This window comes from Rhinolophus sinicus, chromosome 7, assembly GCF_057876585.1.
Source record: "Rhinolophus sinicus isolate RSI-liver-muscle chromosome 7, RSI-T2T, whole genome shotgun sequence".
Taxonomy (NCBI): domain Eukaryota; kingdom Metazoa; phylum Chordata; class Mammalia; order Chiroptera; family Rhinolophidae; genus Rhinolophus; species Rhinolophus sinicus.
The window spans coordinates 35412280-35428793 of record NC_142507.1 but is presented as its reverse complement, the minus strand read 5'-3'; the positions used below and the strand labels follow the sequence as shown (position 1 = coordinate 35428793).

Genomic DNA, 16514 nt, shown 5'->3' with positions numbered 1-16514 from the left:
TTAGTATCATACTTCTGGCTAAACAGCACTTGCTTTCTGAGCACCTACCTAGTATTTTTACCTAGAACCTCATCAAAGGTGAGAAAAGTCAGTGTCAATGAAAGAGAAGCTGGGACATTGTTTTAAATGGAGATGTTATGGTGGTAAGAGTGGTAACATCTTCGATCACAAGATTAAGGCAAAGATCTCCTCGTGGTGCCACCCTCTGGAGACACATATATTCCCTCTCTTTCATCACAGACCTATACAAGGCCCTGACTGAAATCACAAATCTCCCAGGCAAATAAATCCTCCCTCTAAGGAAGGGTCACAGCCTCTTTCCAGTGTCTATTTTGAGTTATATCACGTGCTCGTGCTCAATGGGTAATCTGGGCCAACTTTTCCCCCTCCTCGTGGTTTTGTAACTGCAGAGGATGTTTCCTCACTTCTCATTATGTTGGTGGTTTTGCTTTTTTAGAGAAAGATCAAGGCCCTTGAGTTTTTGCAATGTTCAGTATACACTCAATACTACCAAATACTTAAGCTATAGAAAGAAAAACATTATAGTTGTAAAATCTTTGTTCATCTTCATACATAAATTTTACAACGTGATTCATGTCAACTCTCAGGGCTATATTCATTCCTTTGTCATACCTGTTTCTTGATATTTTTTTAAAGTGAAATGACAGAATAAAAAGAGCTTTATTATAAATTCAAAACTTTAAACTTTGCGAGGACTGACTGGATAGTAAAGCATTTGGAAATTGTTATATTATTTACTCTAAAAACAACAGTTGCCTACCCTGTGAATCATAAAACCATTTGTCTGAAAATTTTCTTTTCTCTTTTTTCCTATGTCGAGACTGTCATACACTACACCATAGAGAACACAGAAAACCCTTCCCAAACTTGCAAAATTATTGGATGGAAACATTGATTTTTATGTAAACTATATGCATATTCATATAAAACAGTTTGGGAAAATGTATCAGATATAATTAGCATGTTTATGAATCTATTTGCTCTGCTATTAAGTAACAAATTTGTAGTAACCATGGCAACTGCAACATCACAGGCATAAGTTCTATTTTTGTAATATGAGTACCTTTCTTAAAGCAACATTCATGCTCAGACTCTACATTTTCAAAATATTAAAAAGATGAGGTTTTAAAACATTGCATTTTCCATTGTATAAGGACACATTTTATATTTTGAGTTTATTTAAAATTAAAAGCTGTTTTGTTGCTGTTGTGTGTGTTGTGTGTGTGTCTGTATGTGTGTTTGCCAAAAATAATATTTAAGTGTAAAGGGGGAAAAAAGCATGTTGTTAACACATGTGGTTATACGATTGCTAACTTAAATTCCACTCATTTGAAATGGTAAAAACATATTAGATTTCCAAATTTTTTAAATAAAAATGGAAGTCACATATGGATTTCCCATTTGATTTTTATATAAATTTTTCTTTGATCTTAATTATTATGTCTTATCAAAATTTACATAGTAACATGCTTTTCCAAAGTCAATTTGGGGAGACGTTTTGGTTAATGCTTTTGTTAAAAGAAATTAATTGAACTATTATTTGTTTTTATCATCTAATTAAGCACCATTACTTCCAACTATGTCACCCTGAACACTTTATGTAAACTTTCTAAATCTTACTTTGCTTCCCTGTAAAATAGAGATACGTAATAACGTTATAGGATTATTGAGAAGGTAAAATGTGAAAATGCCAGTATGATGGACATACTTTCGTATTCTTTTAAAACTACAATTCTGCATTCAAGTGTATTTTGTTACAAAAGTCACATCTAATCCTGAAATGAACAGGTTCAAATAATATAAACCCTGCAAATATATGATTTCTGTATTTTCTTAAAAAGTAGCAGGGGTAAATGGATATCTGGAGAATAGAGTTGATGATATTGGGTGAAGGGATCATTTAAAAGCAACTCTTTTCTTTAAAAAAAAAAATTGAGCCTCAAATCAGCCTCTCATGGGGCCTCATTTCCCTCAACCATATAAGGGGACAATAAATACCTATTTTTTGAATTTTAACACGCACAAATATAAAGTAGCCATCATACTCTGTGACATAATATTTTTCAATAAAAATAGTTTAATTCCCACCCTTCATTTTAAAATGGTATAGACCTGTGGAAGAGGGAGCTAAAGAGAAACTAAGAGTTTCAGACAAGTTTGGCCTTTTTAGCTATTTGCTCTGAAAATGATTTTATAAAAACGAAGGGAATTTCTCTGGGCACACTGTGGTGGAGCTAGCATTTGGCTGGCTTTGAGAAGAGTGGCTACACTCTGAGCTGAAAAGCTAATGTCGTAGTCCAGATGGAAAGGCCTTGTCATCCTGATACAGAGGATGGGCTCAGCATCAAACTAGAAGGTAGACAGTGAGAGCAAATTGTAAAGACAGACCAGTGACATGGAACACAGACAGGCTGGCGAGGGAAAGGAGAATCCAGGAAAATGGAGGGTGTCTGTAAATCTGGGATTGTCCTCATCCACCAGTATGTTCAACACTACCCTGACCATTCAATTACAAAATTTCAGCCCCATTCCAGCATTCCTGTTCCGCCTTATTCTCCTGTGCTTTCTTCACAGTACTTATGGTACTAGAACATGCTATATAATTTACTTATTTATCATACTTAGTGTCTGTCTACACCCGCTGGGATGTAAACTCCAGAGACTTGTCTCTTCCTTCACTGTTGGGTTCTCAGTGTCTGTCAGACACTCAGAAAATATTTGTTGAACGAGTAAAGACTTAGCATGATACTTGGCACATTATAAGCACACAATAGAAATTATTTGTTCCCAGGATACTTTCTCATTTTATTCATTTTTTTCCCCTCAAATTGTTGAAAATTAGGGTCTTTCTGAAACTACTGATAACGGTAATAATGAGGATCTGCCTTATCCTCTTTAGGAAAAACACCTGATTTGGGTTAGACGAATGACTAAAAAAGGATTTAAACATAAATACAGCCCTAATCTTCCAAAAGACTATAATCTACGGCAGATTGGCCACAGATTAATCCAATAGATTTGGTCAACCAATTTAGTTGTTAAATTATACCCAATTATCCAAATCTGATGATAATTTAAGATAAGTCTAATATTTACCTACTTTTGTGGATTCCGTACACATTTTTATCTCTTTATGACTTATTCTTTATCATAAAAATAAAACATTTGAAGAGTCTATCCCTTCTGCTATATAATAACTCCAGGAGTGAGTCGCTTAGTCTTGAGTAGTAGACATTTTAACTGATTTGTTATCATTTAGAAATTTAGGGAGAAAATTAATGATGATGCTAAGTGTGATTAAGTCTAATTTGTCTCAGCCAATGCAGTAGACATAAATTCTCTCTAGTCAAAGTCAACATTTGTCAAGCTGACCTACCTTGTCTTATTTTCTGCGTGTATTTCAGAGGCAAAGAAATAGGAGTAATTTGCTGAGCAATAATGTAGTTAGTGATGTACTAAACAGGACTTACGACTTTCCTAATGACAGAAGATACAAGCTGTGAAAACAAAGGGAAACGAGCATTGCCCACAGCTGATGAAGAACTGGAAAAGTGACCATGTGGAAGGGTGTACTGCCAGCAGTTCGCGACACCATCTAGATCAGATTGTAAGGTCAGTGAGATGAGCACGCCATCAACCAGTCTGCTGTATTTCAGCCGACTCCTTACAGGAAATTTAGAAAGAAAATTTCTACTCTAGTCTTGTATATCAAAGAGAATGGGGAAGCTCTAGATGCCGACAGAGCTAGCCTTATTTCAGTTGTCTCAACAAAGTTGTGCACTGGTTAGAAACTGTGTCATGATGGTTGAAATGGACTGTTTTTAGTTAAAGCTGTATAGTCAACTGATCTAATGAAAATATTTCAAATGCATCATGTCTTCAGTTAATGTTTATTCATTCCTTCTAGAGAAAATACGTTGTTAATGTTAAATTAGAAAATATAGAATACGTTGTAAACAATTTGCAGTTTCAAAAATATTATTAACCAATGAATAACCCAAGTGCAAAGGGCCTTATATACTAGGAAGGTAGAAAAACAGACTTTAATTCCTTCTCATGCTGTGGTGAAGGCTGTTCTCCAAAATTTCTACCCCTGTAACAGAATCGTAGCTAGGCTAAACTACCCTCTAAACTCTATCCTCTCTTTTCCCTTGCCTTTAGATGAGGCTTCATGACTTTTCCTCTTTGAAAGAATGTGAGCAGAAGTAGTTATGCTACTTTTAAGCCTGGTCCATAAAGCTCCAAAAACACCCCTCCAGGTTCTTCGCTCCATTGCATGGGTAAGAATGACAATAATGTCAGATATCATTATTGTCCACCTGGGTCCTTGAATGACCTTCATTCACGCAACAATTTATTTTGAACGCGCTATATGTATATGGTTCTAATAATTTATAAAATTGGATTTACCAATTAATCAAAATGATTAAAATATTACTTCAATAAATTGAATCATGTCAAACATTTATACAAAACTACTGAACCAAGAAAATAAAAAAATATGAATTGAAATATTTCAGCTTATATTCTCCATAATGAAACTACAATAAAGTAGAAGGAAACTGAATGAAACATCTTAAACAAGAATATACAGATTATTAAACAACTTAAATCATAATTTATAAATTTCAAAACAACGATGAACAAAATCTTACAAAGACATGAAGCGAGAATTTACAAACTCAGAAAGAAATGCTATTTTTGTAAAAGACAAAAATTATCTTAGAAATAAATACTAAATTGCAAGATGCTCAAGGGAGAATAGTTTAAACAACAAAAATAGATTTTATAAGGTATTGAAGAAATATAAGCATAGAGCTATGTCAATGAAAACAAATACAGTGGGGGGAAAAAACAGAAAATGTGATTGATACAGAAAATAGACATAGAACATCTAACAGATACAATTTGACCCCCTGAAAAATAAAAACAAAACAATGAAATATAATAATATATATAAATTACAATCAAAGAAAAAAATCTGGAAATAAAAACAAAACCTGATTCCTATACTAAAAGGACCCACTCTGTATCTGGGAAAACTGACCCAAACAGCTTCTAAAAAAACTAGTGTTTTTAGGACTTTAGATTCTAAAAGTGAAGAAAACTCCTGAGCATAGGAAACACAGACAAAAACACACACTTCCGCCTACCTACCTCTATCAATCTAAATAGAAAGGGAAACAGATAAGCAGATAAAGGAAGTGTTTACAAAATGTTAATACTTGAGGAACCAAGGAGAAGGGTATATTGGTGCACACTGAATTGTTCTTTCAAATGCTCTGCAGACCAGCATAGCAGACTGGATCGAAAAAGACTTATTTTGTTTAAAATAAAAACAGAAAAATCACCAGTAAGAAAATACAAAAAATATAATGAACAATTTTTATGTAAATAATTTCCTAATTTCCTACATAATGTCATTATATTAACAGTAGTATAATATTCTTTGTAAGGATTGTTACATCTTAAAAAAAACCAATAACTTTATTTTGGAATTTAGGATTTTTCTCAATTCTTGCAAATCTTCAAACTTTGAACACAGATTACATTTTTTAAATAAACCAAATTATATCAAAAAGTAAATGCTGGTAAGAAAGTAAGGAGACTGACTTTTAAAACAATCCAGAGGAGATAATCTTTAAAAATGTTTTAACAATGTCAACTTGAACAGAATAAATGTAATCATTTTAACAGATGAAATTATATTTGCTGAGTAAATTTCACAGCTTACTTTCAAATTTTTTAAAGTAAGAAAAAGAAAAAGTTAGGAAAAAAGAAAAGAGAACATTTACTACTTTATAATAACACTCAAAAAAGCAAAAAAAACACAAAAGTAGCCCTTTGGATATATCTGGAAAGACATCACCACTCCCCCTTCTTAGCTTCTTTTTTTTCTTTTTTCTTTCTTTCTTTCTTTTTTCTTTTTTTTCCCTGTTATGCAAGTAGTTTAATGCTGTTAATTGATTGACTGACCCAACATTTATTTAAAGTCTACCATGGACAGCAATGATTAAAAAATATATGATCCGTTCTTCATACAGCTCATATTTTTTAGTGGTCAAGTATGTACTTGTTGGTTATAATCTAGGTTACATAGGCACATACCTAACGTCTATGATGTAGGTAATAGAGGCATGTACAGAACAGCCATAAAATAGGTAAAGTGTGATATACACCATAACAGCAGCAGAGAAAGTGCAGTGCAACATAACAGAGAGGAGAGAGTGATTGCTTCAAATTTTTTGGAGAATGCTCAAGAACAGTGACAGAAATAGTTTCACAGATGAGGTGAGGCTGGAACATGCTTGAAATGAGAGAAGGACTTTCCCAGAGTACTATGGGAAAAAAATTTATAGTCAGAAAAAACAACAAACTAACATAAGACAAGGCTTTTGAGAATTCTTGGGTGAATACAGGACACAATGTACGGCAGCAAATATCCATGAGTTCCTTGAAAAAATATTTATAGAGCACCCAGTATGGTGAGCCTTGACTGACAGTCTCAGGAGTTTGAAATTTGTCCTTAGAAAATGAGGAGTGTTGAAGGCTTGTAAGGGTAATGTGATGGCCATGCAAATGGTTATATGGCAGATGACGACCTGGTCTCAGTTCAACATTAGATGTCATACCCTGCCTTGACTTGGTACATTTGATATCCCCAACTCATGTCTCTCACACCTATGGCAACATGGCTACTGCCTTAAGAACGCTTTCATTTCTGTTCAAAAGTCCTAACTTTTCTCTTACTTTATACAATTATATCCCCACTTCCAACCCCAAGGTTCTCCAGGCAGTCATATAGCTGACACACTATAACAACGATAGAAGAATCAGCCCAAAGCTGTATAACGCTAAATATACAAATCAATGCTGAATGAAATAACCAATTGTTTTCTAAATAGCCAGATGTTGGTATAGAATAATCAAAAAATAGATAAATTGCTGTTACGCATTTTTTTCTTTTGAATGTTTGGATATAAAATCAGCTCAGTACAAAGGTTTCTCCAGGCTCCTAAAACATTCTTGATAAGCCTGGAAAAGATATTCACTTTGTCTCATGCTTCTTTGTCCTTTTCCCTCACAGGGAGGAAGATGGTGTACTACATCAATAATCATGACTTTATTGGAAGTAAATGTGATTTTCTAGGTCTTCTGGAAAGTATTGTACATTTAGTTGCTGTGTTTACATGATTTCAATTTGAAACCAACCTTTGAATGAATCTCCTTTGGCTGAATTGCTTTTAGTTTAGGCCTCATTTGATTTAGGTAGAAAAAGAAAAATCATGTACTGAAAGATAGAGCCCAATTTCCTGCACACAAAAGTAGAGATGTTGCCCCATTTCTCCTGAGAATTAAGTGATCCAAGTGCAACAAACACTGGATCAGAACTGGGGACATTTGGGTTATAGACTCAATTCTGTCACATTAATTCACTCATTCACTCATTAATTTATTAAATATTTATTGAGTTTCCTATGTGCCAAAACTGTCCTAGGTGTTGGAAAGAAAAACAGGACACTGACCTTGGGGAGAAAATCTAACTTATCTGGACTCAGCCTTCTCAAAACATTTCTATGTTTAACTATCTTCAGCCATAAACTTAAAATTATTTGAGGAACCAAGTAGGAAATGTGTGGAACTAAAAGGATAGTATGGTAATGATGGTGAGAAAACTAGGGTGTACTGGGCAATTTATGCCCAAAAGCACTCAAATTCCATTTTTCAACATAACATATATTGGGAAATACCACATTGTGGGACATATCTGAAGGGCCTCCAATTCCCTACCCTCGAATTATGTAATTTCTAGGACATTCTCTGGCTCTCTTGAATCAATGAGCAAATGAATGCACAAATTAATCTGTTGCTTTAGAGCTTGACTTCTGTTCAGTTTTCTAAATGCCCCTAGTCAAATTCAGATTTTTGCAGGAGTACCTTCTGAAAGTTTATTTATAAGAATGGGAAATAGACTTGGGGAAGGTATGAAAGTGGAAAGGAAAAGACACTGAAGACATGCTTAGGCCATTTTGCAGTTTTGCTCTGGGTTGACTCTACCTGTATGCCTTTCCACTTCCACACTTAGTCTAAACCCAGAAGTACAATTTTAGTCAAAATTCTTATCTTAGACATATGATTTAGATTTGGTACTAAAGAAGATACATCTTACAGCCTGTAAATTAGTAAGCACAGTGCTTGGTACATGATGTTTAGTAAGTGAGACTTGTGAGCAGCCACATAGCAACGTATACAGGTGCCTTGCCTCCTAAGTCAACCTCGGTTTGAAACCAGGTTCTAGTTTTTACTAGGAGATGACCTTGAAGAAGGTGTTCAGTCTCCATAAATCTCAATCCACTTAGAGTACCTCTCTATGGGGGTCCTGTAAGATGCAATAGGATGTGTCATGTATCCAGCCACTGAACAAGAACTGAAGAAACATTGGCCATTTTGTCGAAGGCCCTGCTTGTTTTTCTAAAAATTCTCATTTATTTTTTTGGAAATTGATACATAAAATAGAAGCACATTACTGAATATATTATCTAATTTAAAAGATTATATGTAATATATATCACTTGTAAAAATCATTACACATTGGATCGTTCTATGAAGAGTTAAATAAATGCTTTATCTTGCATAAGCCTAGTGAAAACCAAATGGCACAAGGATCAATATTTAACTTAATTTTTTTTTTTATATGGAAAATCTACGTCTATAGTTCAGGCACATTTTACACATCAGTGAAAGCTCCAATCAATATTTCTGAAACTTGTCGGCTGACATAGATTTTCTTTATAGTTGGAAAATTGTATCCAGTTAAATTGTGAAATGTTTAAACAAGGGGACAGAAGTCGTCCTGGTATAAAAGCAAATAATATTTTAAAACTTTGTCACTAGCCAAAATCCCCAATCTTTAGTCTTATCTGAATCTAGGGAAATAAATTTAGTTATTGTAAGACTTATTTCAGTGAATTCAGCATTCAAAATCTATTCATCTCCTTGAAATCAAGAAAGGACATTTTACTTGTATGTGTGAAGGCTTATTTCAATCAACAAACAAGCATCATACCACCAATATTTTTATAAACACCTATTTAAAACATAAATTCTGTATTTGCACATTGTGCTTTTATTGTTTACTTCTGTTTTCTAAAGCAGGGATAAGACAAAGAGAGATGGTAGCTTATTCCTTTGAGCTGAAGCTTTTTTGATGCTACTTAAGAGTCTGTTTGTCCCCTCTTCCACCCATGTCCGCACCAATCATTTCTGTGCCTCAATGCAACTTCTTATATGAGTGGCTTCTCTTCAACAAGCTATTTACCCGAACCTTAAAGCTAAATACTGACAGTAAAAATAATCCCTCCACTTAAAAAAGAAATAAAAAATCTTGGAGGTGCCATAATGTTAAAGGAAGACCTCATCTCAGCCTGGATTTTATTTACCTTTACTCTAAGATGCTGCTTTTTAAAGCAGAAAGCATTTCTCCTTTGGCAATATTCTAAGCAAATGACTTTATTTCAATTATATAAGCCATAAATAAATAGACATAGAAGAGATTAATGAACACCAGTACAATTGAGTGACAGTCATTAACTACAATTTTGCTTTATTGAAAAACCTCTTTGACTTTTGTTCTATTAAAGCTATGTCTTAATTTTTTTTAGTTTCATTCTGCCATTAATAACCTTATTTTCTTGAAAATAGTACTGATGCATGAGTTTTAAATTGTACTTTCACAAGTAATGCAGAGTACAATCCAGAAAGGGGTCCCCATGTATAGTTTGTGGGAATACATGCAAAATGATCACATTTCCTAAATGGTCTTGCATATCAGACTTCAGCTAAATGCAGTACTCCATTATAAGGGACAGGGGGGAAAATTGAATGTTGGAGTTCAAATTCATATAATAATTAGAAGGGACATTTATTTCAAAATGTAGAAGACTTGACAGTATGAAAACGACAGAAATTCGGCTCCACAGTGAATTATAAATGTCAAATTACTGGTATGCATGTAAAAAAAGTATGTAACTATTAGAAACCAGACTCTGCATTCATGTGCAGTGCTTCTGCCTTTATCAGCTTCTTGTATTCCTCTAAGGTGTTCTGTCATTCACTGTCAAATTTCCAGTGTAAGATTATAAGACATATGTCAGATCAGTGTCCAAAGCTTTCCAGGTTCTGGACACATCAATGTAGTCCCATATTTTACACAATATTAAGTATATTAAATGGGAAAAGCTGCTCGATTATTAGAAGTCAGTTACAGAGTGTACTCTAGCATGTGATATCATCTGCTCAGAGGAATGCAAAGTGCCAGGGAGGGGGAGCAGTGTGATCCTATATTGTGTGTGGACTCATGATGCTGTCAGCATGTCAGCAGGATGAACAATGAAAAGGATGTTAACTAAATTTTGATGTGCAAGAACATGTGTTTAATTTGCAAGATGCTTTGTTTAATTAAAAGGTAAATACCATTTACAATTCCTCTTGCAGACAAATTTAGAGCAGCAACAACACCTACAGAGTGCACAAATTGCCGGCAGAATTTCTTGGATGCATTTGATCAATTAAAAGGGTACACATTTGGGGGAAAAAACAATTATTTTTTCCATTTGTTTTCAAATAGAAATGGTTTTATTTTCTATAAACAGATTATTCCTAGAGTTTAATGCCTAGCTAAGTATGGATTTAAAGATATAAAAATGATATTATTATACACCTAGTGCAGAAAAATTAAACCTGAAGGCTAAAAATTTCTCTTGTCACTCAACTCCCACCTCAAATGAGATTTTTTTCCCTCCCTCTCTCCCTTTCTTCCTTCCTTCTTTCTACAGAGGGTTGGCTCCAAAAGCAGTGTGGTTCACAAAGACCTTTTCACCCCTCTAGAAAGGTAACCTTAGTCACATCATTTGAGAACTCCAACATAATTTTTCCAAAAGCTCACTCAGATCTTAAAGCAAATCAAAAAGACCTCAGGTCTCATATTTTCCTTTACTTAAGGTTTGCCACTTTCTTCAGTGATCATAGAGGGGAAACATGCTATTGCTTCGTCAGTTGGCCTGAGGGCAGAATAAGTTGAAGAAGATTCAGACTTCTTTACTTTTAACTTCTAATCTCAATAATATAGGTAGTAGAAATAATAATTCAACCATTTTTCGGCAACTCAACACTTTGTGTAGATCTAATTTGATTTCGGTTACACTTGGAAGCAGGACATAGATTAGTGACTCTCTTGAGGGTCCAATCTGACCATTTCCTTGCCAACACATGACATCTGGACAACACGAAGGAGAAATCCTGCAAGAGTTCCTCAACAGTTCACAACACTGAATTGGATCTCGGTAGCCCCCATCATCGAATAGTTATCCAATAGTTTATTTCAGCCAGTCCTGCCTATCACGTGACTAACATAGATAAAGGTGGAAATGTGAAATAGACAAACCATTATATTGATAACTTATATACTATTATACTATATTATTAACAATATTCTAATTATTATAGTATATTATTGCTTTATTGGAAGTTGAGTTAATAACAAAAACTCTGAGGCTTCTGCGTTAAACTCTCAAGCTTAAACTCCCCTAGCCCTTTGGTTCATCCACTAGGACAATCTAATATACACTTGAATATGTGTCATTTTAAAAAATATATCTTGTTGAATAATTTTCTCTTTTATCTCTTTATTATTTCTTTACCCAGCTCCTGCACAAGTCTGTGTTTCTTCACAGGCATATAATCCCAAATCACAGAAAGACTCCAGGAAAGAACCTTTGATTCATTAATGGATTACCTGAGAGGGCTCCAAATACCTGGTTAAGGTTTACTATGTCCATTTACTAATTTCCCATCAATAATTTCAACCCTTGGCACTAAGGGTTCCCCAAATTTATTTACCAGGAAATGTGGAAGAATATTATCATGTTTTGTCTGCCTTGCACAGCTTAACTCATTAAAGATATTTTTAGAGAAAAATGTCTTTATAAAATATCTTCATAACCACTGAAAAGATTGGCGTTTAATTTTGTCCACCAGTAGAATATTAGTTTTTAAAAAATAAAGGCCTTTTTTCTGGATTGTTCTATTTTTCTTTTTGTTGAATTCCTAATGCCTAGGACAACTGCCAAGTTTTTGACAATAACTAGTTGTTGAATGAGTGATTGAATCTTTGACAGTCCAATAAGAATGAACATGATGCTGTGGGAATGCACTGGCCTTAGAGTTTGACTACAGAGAATGTGGATTCCACTTCTCCTTTTCTCCCTTTCTAGATGGGTGACCTTGAGAATTCTGTATTACCTCTTAGGACATCAATTTAGCCATCAGTAACATAAAAAGATCAGACTAGATAATTTTAAAAAGTCTAAAGTCTAAACATCTGTGAAAGTTTATGGTACAAATTCACACAGACAAGCAAGCATATTATACAACGTAATATTTCTAAACTGATATTGATACTACAGCTTTAATGAAAGTAGAAGGGAGAAAATCCCAAACTTGGCATTAACAATCATATGCAACTAAATCAAATCTTTGGAAAAATCACAGATCCCAACAGGACAGAAGATCATGTGGCCAAATAAGTTCCACGTAAATGACTGAGAAAGCTGAGCTATACGGGCTTCAGTTCAATCAGTGATTGAAGGCAGTTCATCTGGCTTTTTCTGATACTTTGGAATGATACTAAGTCCATTTGATAAAGCACACTCTGTACCTGAACTAACTTTACAGCACTGAGTAAATCAGTGCTACACAATACACTTCAGTGCATTGTAAGTGTGTGTTAAAATGTGGATGCCAGTCAAAAATCTCTTGCCAGTTAATGTTTGTTTGTTTGTTTTTGCCATTAAAGAGGTCACTCCAGAGATTTGTTTTGACATTTTACAGACACCATTCACAGAGCAAAAAAGAAATACATGAATGTACATGAAAAGCACCAAAACCTTGTGTTAAATTCTTTTATGAACAAAAGCTAGCATATATGTAATGTGGAACAACTTCACTAGTGTAGGGTAGGATGTGTCTTGAGGGGTGGAGAAGACAAAAATTGTACTGAGACATGCCTTCCAGATAACTTTAACTACTTTTCAAGTAAAGCTGATGTAATTATTTTAGTCTTTTGCCATTTTTTGTGTCATTTAATTCACTACTAAGAATAGCACTATTTCTGCATTCGCATTCTTTCAGTATAAAAGGTATTCACAATTAAGGTGAAAGAAAACTTATTCACTGAGAAATATAGGCTCTGAGCTGTTAATGATTTATGGTTTAGCACTTTGAGAAAAACCAAAGATTTTTCTGTGTTTGGCAGTGTGGTTAAGTGGAATGGATAGAGGAGCTGGAATCAGAAAATCTCATTTCAAGGCCTGGTTATGAACTTTACTATGGTAGCTAAGATGATTCATCCTCTCTGTTTTCATATCTGTGAAATGGGGATATGGCTGGCAAGCATTTTTCAGAACAAATATTTCCATTTTATCCACTGTTTTCTTTCAAGAAAAGGTATCTTACTTTTTTTCTATGAAAGGCTAAAACTCAAACCTAAAATATCTGTTTATTACCAGCCTGAATGACCATAATTTCTCAAGATGTTTCTTCAACTGCCTGCTTGCAGATCTTTGCTCTTCTGATTACTAGCTGTTGTTACCCTGGTCACGTAAAGAAACCTTTCTAAGTTTTACTTACCTGTTCTGTAAAATGAGAAACTATAATGGTACCTTATCCATAGGACTACAATGAAAATTCAATGAGATAATGAAGGAAAAGACTGCACTCTGGTACTTGGCAGTGAGTAACACTCAATACATGTTAGTTTTTCTTATTATATAACAATTATATATTATTATATTAAAATTGTATATTGTAATCTTCTGGAAGAATTCAAACTCTCTATAACCTGTTCAGATTTCCTGGATTGGTGGATATAATAGAGATATCATATCTCACTTCATATCAGCCTCATTCCTTTTCTTATTAGGTCAAATATTTTGCCATCCATCTGAAAGTACCAAATAAGAAAACAGACACTATCTTAAAAGATACTCTCATACATCTCACTTACTATAAATATAAATTAGTCTGAGGGACAGTCAAAATCCTTTAGTTTCCTTCCCCAAAAGAGTATGTGAAGAAAATAGAAGCAAATAGTACTCATCCTTTACTGGACTTATTATTTGCCTAAATTTATTTTTTAAAAAATTAAAATTCCGCTCTTTCTCTAAAGACAGTAAATATCCAGAGGCAATAGACACGACAGAAGTTACAACAATAAGATATTATACTCATGTCTAACTCAAGGTTGCCTGAATAGAAAGAAACATTGTGATTTCTAATAACCTTTACCTAAGCACAGAAAAACCTGTCACTCAAAACATATAGCCTATTTCAAGGTTTTACTAGTTTCAAAATGCCATACAGAACTAAATCATGAATTATCTAGACAAACAAAACAATCCCTTCCCCAGTTCTCTGGTGAGGAATGGGAGCAGGGCACAGGAAACCCCTCAGAAATGGCTGAATCTCTCTCTTCCTTCTCAGTAGAAGGATGAGAACTCTTTCACCCATGCTAGGACTTGAGACTGAAAGTAGGACTCAAGTCCAAGTATGGGAGGAGTAGCAAACCTAGGGGCATCCTTCTTCCTCTTCCCTCCTCTTCCCAATCCACAGAATTACTGCTGTTGCCTACCACCTAAAACATTAGTAAAGATTTCCTCCAACAGCTAATGAAATGCTGCCAGAACATGCACATCAGTAGCCTTCCAACGGACTGGTAAGTGTGGGTTTGGCTGAGTGGTGTGTGTGTGCGTGTGCGTGTGTGTGTGTGCGTGTGTGTGTGTGTGTGCACGCGCCATGCTTGCAAAACGTGTTCAGAAGCAGTCATGATTTCTTTTTTGGGAGGTGGCCCTTTTGTCTCCCTGTGCTTCCCCCACCTCAGCCCAGAGGACCAGAGGGGGTTCAGAGAGGGGCGTGGGAGATGCTGGACTCACACTTACCTTTGGGATGTAGACGAGGTGAGAGTGGAGTTTGACGCGGTGTTTGTTTTGTTTTGTTTTCTCTTTCTTTTCACAAGCCCCCAGCGCTGGGGGCGCGGGACAGTCGGGGTGGGTCAGGGCGGGGCCGCGCCCGAAAGGGCTGTGGGAACCTGAGCGAATCGCCGTGCCTGCCGCATCCGGCCAGTAGGGTGCGCCTTCGCTCTGCTTAACTCGGTGCTGCTCCGCGTTCTCAGGCTCAGCCCGCGCGGTCGCGGGCTGGGAGGGTGGGTGATCTGCAGGCGGGAGCAAGGCTGACCGGTGTGAGCCACACAGTCGGTTGCCCGAAAGTTCGCGGAGCCTGCCTGGAGCGGCTTTAGATTCGACACATCCTGGAGGACTCGAGCGTTTTCAGGAATAGGGTCCGAGTCTCTGCCTCGCTCCGGCTCCCGAGTCCCACGGCGCCTCCAGGCTCCGGCCTCCCGCCCGGTTCTACCTTTGGCCGCAGGCAGTCTTCCTCGCGGGAAAGTAGAAGGGAGAGCCGAGGTTCCTGGCCCCGCCGCTGGAGGACGCCGAGAGAGTGCGACCGCGTGGTGCGCTTCTGGGGCTACCAAGCGCAGGCCAACGTAGCCCAGAGAGGCAGCAGTTTGTCTGTCGTTGCCTGTGTGACCGCACCTGGGCATTTGCTCCCCTACCTCGACCTGAGATCCAGGTGGAGATTGAGCTTCCGCTCCTTAACTATCCCCGAGGAGGCCCGGGTCCGAGCCAGCGCTGGCGGGCTGCAGCCGCGGAAACTAATAGCATCGATGTGGCTAAAGCGCTGCACGGGCCCTGCTCCGGGGCCTCCGAGCAGAGTGAGCCAAGGCGCTGGGCCGCAGGTCGGGCCTGGCAGCTGGCCTTGCGGGCGGCTTTCCTCGGCCAGGGCGCTGGGCCGCAGGTCGCGCTCCTCACGTCGCCAAATGAGAGTTTAGCCGAAGCCCTCGCCCCCGCGAGAACTGGCCTCGAGCGGTCTCAGGACCCTCTCTCTAAACTGCGCGAGCTCTGGAACCAGTCTGTGGCTCGCCTCGGCCTAGAGGAGGAAGTTAGTGTGTCTTTCCTTGGGGTCTCTCCCACCTAAGTGGTTTTGATTTGCCGTTAAAGTAGTGATGATGGCTTTGAATTTGTATAGTTACTGCCCCGCGACACAATCTCCCCAAATCCCCCCACGACCACGCACCACACTCCATCACCACTCCCACTCCATTCGCTCTTAAAAACCTCTGGAATTATTGGGATGAACCTACACTTACACGCACACACACACGGACCCACCATAGGATGTATATGAATAAGATTGCCTGCTCTTTTCTTTCTGAAGCTAGGACTGTCTAACAGCCCTGGATTTCGACAATAACAAAACATTATTAGGTTTCTAGAACCCTCTTCAGATCCTTTAGAAACAATTAAAATAATACTGGTGATAGGAAGAGGAAGAGAACTGTGTTTTTCTGGGCACTTGTGAGCAATCTGTTGTGTCGTGTATGG

At 36.8% G+C, this 16514-nt stretch overlaps 1 protein-coding gene across 1 annotated transcript in view; it reads right to left on the bottom strand.

Moving 5' to 3' along the window:
- SNX7 (sorting nexin 7) overlaps positions 1-16033 on the bottom strand; it is a 498765-nt gene extending 482732 nt beyond the window's left edge. The window contains exon 1 of the mRNA XM_074318369.2: positions 15015-16033. The gene's annotated coding sequence lies outside the window, so the exon portion shown is untranslated. The remainder of the gene's footprint in view (positions 1-15014) is intronic.
- Positions 16034-16514: the final 481 nt, after the last annotated feature.